Below are 4,480 nucleotides of genomic sequence, written 5' to 3'. Positions count from 1 at the left end.
AATATAAAATACAGGCACACAGAAGGACATGAAATGATGGCAAATCTGGTTAGCCCAGATTGTCCTGAAAAAAACAAGATATAGCATGTGTATGTAGCTTTTATAATGACTGTGATATGAGCTTAAAAGTAAAGGCAGTAAAAAATACCCCAAAAACGCCTAGGGCCCATAGGGTTAACAGCTAGAGACAGTAAAATGTTGCGAAAACAGTTAATATGCTGCACAACGTGCTTAAAAAAGCTTTTGCTTCAAGGTGCATTGTCCATAGAGCTACAACTGGTCCGAAAGCCTTGATGAGTTGGGGATAGTGCTCCAGGAAATGGTGCTTTGGCTGAAGTGTTGCCTCTGGAAAAACAAGTTGGTATCTGTACCTGAGTTCCGATATCTTGGTGTCAAGGTATCTAATAGTGTCATCTGTGTGAACTGGAGAAACGACTAGCTCAATAATGGCTTTCAGATCCATTAGAAGATCCCATGCTGGTTCACTCTCTGGCACTTTGAAACCGATCATAAGAGGGAGGAGGCGCAATAAGCACCAGTTTTCATGAGCGTTTCCACCTATGCTCATTCGGGTGGCAAAGTTCAAAGGGACAGACTGCAGGCTGTCAACTTTGTCAGTCCAGTCATAGGGGAACCGTCTGATCAGGTCATTTAGTTCTTATTAAGTAAAGTACTTTTCCTTAATCAGAACACTGAGACACAAAGCCAACTCCAAAGGTACTATTCCCTCAAACAGGTCGTGGAGCAGGTCTGGTGGATAACCCGACAAAACATGAAAATGTTTAAATATTTTTGTTAAAGCACACTGCCTTTTCACACCAAAGCAGTTAGTGAGAGTGGGACTTGCTGCTGCTTGTACATTAAGAGAATGTTCCTGTTTTGTTCTTGCTCGGAAAGATCCAGTTCTTACTTCTTTTTTTCTGAAATTCTGAAAGCTCTCCCACACAAAACCTGCAGACATAAGATCCAGAAAAGCTTTCCAAAAAGCCACTAATGGAATGAGCACCCAAGTTGTCAGCTACTACACTAAATACTGTGCCTCTGACTTTCCTTCCAAGCGCAGGGATGAAGAGCCCTTCCTCTTCCAGCTGGACAAGATCTTTCAAAAGTGGTTCAAGCACTGCATCATAACCATACTTCTTAACATCCACAGCCTTGCAAAGCACTGCTAAATAAATTGACTTGAGCGTAGCACGAAACTGTGGTGGAACATTTGCCGAAACCCAGTACACTGCAGTAATCTTGTGTTTTTTTTTCGGGACGTACCCAGAAGATTGCGAACCTCAAAATCATCCACGTAAAGAAGGAGAGAAAGAGTTATCGCTTCAGTGGATATAAGATTTTCTTTAAAATGTGATCCATCCTGAAATGACTTGTATGTACCGTCCTGAGTGTTGTATGTAGAGTTGAAAGCTTTTTCTTGTATATCTTGCAGGTTCAAGATCTGTGACAATGACTCAAGAATGGGAACGTATTGTAAAGTCCAGCCTTCCTTCTTGTCAAGAAAGTATTCAACAGGTTCAACAACGTTAAATTTCTTCTTGAAAAACTCCTGTTTTTTGTATACTGTGGCAAGCGGACTGTCAGCTCTTAACGCTGTACTAATGGGGTTTGACTCACTCAACTCTTTCACTTAATCGGACACTACTAGGTTATCAAGCACACAATTATGTTTCCTTATACATGACTCTACAGTCTTTCTTATGCCAGGATCTGACACCGAAGAGGATATAAACTGGAGCTCTGCAACTACTTCAGTAATGCACTTGCTTGGTACATTATTAATGCTCTCTAATTTTTAAAAAAAGGTGGCCTAATTTCAGTTCAATTTCTTCTTCTTTCAATTCTTCTGGTTCATTTTCTTGTCCTAAACAGACTCCTGCTCCTGAGCACTCATATGCCTCAGAAAAATGTGCTTCAGAAATATCATCTGTGCTACTTGACTGATCTTGTAACTTCACAATTTGTTCCCGGAAGTCACTTAGAGAATGTGCTGAGTTATGACAGGATCTGTGTGATGCAAAGGTTCCATTCACATTGGTGTAAAAATCACACCCTATAAAGACACAGTGCACAGTTTCGTTTTTCCTGAGATGAATTCCAAGATGTTTGAAGAAATCCTTTTCAGAGGAGAAACAAAAACCGCAAAGTTCACAATTCAAACAAATGACTCCTGGTGTTGACTTGTTAGTTGAATGATTTTTTGACAAATGTGATTTGAGGGCAGTCCAGGTTTTGAAGGAGCAGGGCCATTCACCATGTTATCAGGGAATAAATTCAGAGTTGTTGTGCCTTAATCTGTAGTGCCTTAAAAGTTAATTTGTTTCAGGGGCAACAAAGGTACAGATCTTGCAAATCCATCCCATAAAGAATAAAAGCCAGATTCATACGTGTCCAGACATCGAAAGGATAGCAAACTGGATGTTGTCTCTGGGGAAGGTTAAAGGTGAGACTCGGCTGGGCTGGGTTCGTAATGGTCAGGAAAAATTCAATTTCACTGCTCCTTTCAAACTTGACATCCCCACAACTTTTAGTTATCAAGGAAACACATTCAACAAGAGGCACTACATCTAGTGTTCATTAAAACGATACTGTGCACTATTTTACACAAATGGGTGACCTTTACATCACACAGATCTAACAATAAACAAAACATTCAAGAATGACCTGGGGCACTGTCAGGCTAGGCTAACCTAGGTTATTTGGATTGAATAGTTAAAATTGTGTTTGAAGACCAGGGGAAGGGAGGCGAGCAAGAAATGTAATATAATGGAGGCTTATAGTGCTCAATATTCAAGCTTCCAACAAACACATAATGAAACCACCAAATCTCTCTATAGTGCTCATCCGTGATCCATACTGCTCAGCCCAGACATAAAAGGTTTTTCAAAGAAAACGCCATTGGAACCCAGTTTTAGCCTCATTGTAGCCTGTAGCCTCATTGTAGCTTGCGGCTTGCCTACTTTCAGACTCGCCTAGAGCCACAGGCTACAAAGAGGCTAAAAAGTTGTTTTTGAAAAACCTTTTGTGTCTGGGCTTCAGGACACTTAGAACACTACAGATGAGAAGTATGGAGATATTTGGTGGTTTCATTATGTGTTTTTTGGATGCTTGAATCTTGAGCACCAAAGGCCACCTTTGTATGACATTTTTGCTAGCCCCCCCTCCCCCTAGAACTCCACCACTGTTTTGAGGACTCCAAAATGTCACAGCACCTCCCTTCGGCAAGGGTGAGTAGACAATGGGTGAATTTCATTTTTGGGCGAACTATCCCTTTAAGTCTAGTGTGTGAGTGCCTCTATAAGAACTAAAAGAGAAAAACTCTTATCATCTTACCTTGTCCTTGATTTAACTCCTCCCAATTCTCACTGAAGTGGAGAATTCGGCCTCTGGTCACAGCTTCGCTTCCAGACACAGTGCTATTGTCCTACGATATCATATGACAAAGACATCAGAAGAATGCTACTACATAGACATCAGAAGAATGCTACTACTTAATGCTACTTCTTACTGCTACACAGTTACCGTGCGTGCACACTGTCAGCGATACGAGCGATGAGAGCAGCCGGCGATCATTCATTCTCAATGGACGCTGGTGTTATAGGGCGTCGGGCGCCTTGCTGCCCTATAACGCCAGCGTCCATTGAGAATGAATGATCGCCGGCTGCTCTCATTGCTCGTATCGCTGACAGTGTGCATGCACAGTTAAGTCAGGCATATGCCTGGCAAAGGACAAAAATGCAAGAAAAGTGCAGAGCATGCAAGAACAGGTGAATATTTTAAATATACTGAGGAGAAGTGGGGGGGCAAGGACAATGAGAGGAAGAGGACCACCCAACCTCTTGAGAAAGGTAAGATGATTTAACCAAGTGTTCATTCTGCAATCTTCATCAGAAGCGTGACATGATGTTAACGTGATGTTGGCTGTCAGGTGGTTTATGTAGGTGTTTTCATCCCAGTGTTTCCCATACATTGACGAGACTATGGCGGCCCGCCATAGTTTAATTTCCCCTGCCATAGTCTCCAAAAATCGGCCAAATATAAAATGCCTCTGGTAAATGAACAACACTCTGTAGTGCACCGGCTGGAGCGCCGTCAAAAATAGACCTGGCCCCTATTTTTAGCGGAGTGGAGCGCCAAGCCGCTTCTAGGCTGCGGCTAGGAGCGCTGCGGCGCTTCTGCAGGTGGAGCAGCTTATATTGACTTGAATGGCCGCGATTAGCTCCAGCACCCGCGCCTCGGCCAGCTCGCGCACGCGACGGATCCAGTGGGTTGCCATAAATGTGCCTGTCCCAGAGGCATTCAACTACCAGAGGGCTTTTGAATTCTTCTTTTTGAAGCTGTGTAAAATGCTCTGATTCAGGGTGCCGTACTTGCAAATCGTGAGGGAGGGAAGCAGTAATTTGTGTCTGTTTGTGTGTAATTAATTTGAGTCTTACCTTTTGTTTTCTTTTCGTATTGCGTATTTTGTATTGTTTTG

This window comes from Epinephelus moara, chromosome 1, assembly GCF_006386435.1.
Source record: "Epinephelus moara isolate mb chromosome 1, YSFRI_EMoa_1.0, whole genome shotgun sequence".
Taxonomy (NCBI): Eukaryota; Metazoa; Chordata; class Actinopteri; order Perciformes; family Serranidae; genus Epinephelus; species Epinephelus moara.
This window is presented reverse-complemented; position numbering follows the sequence as displayed.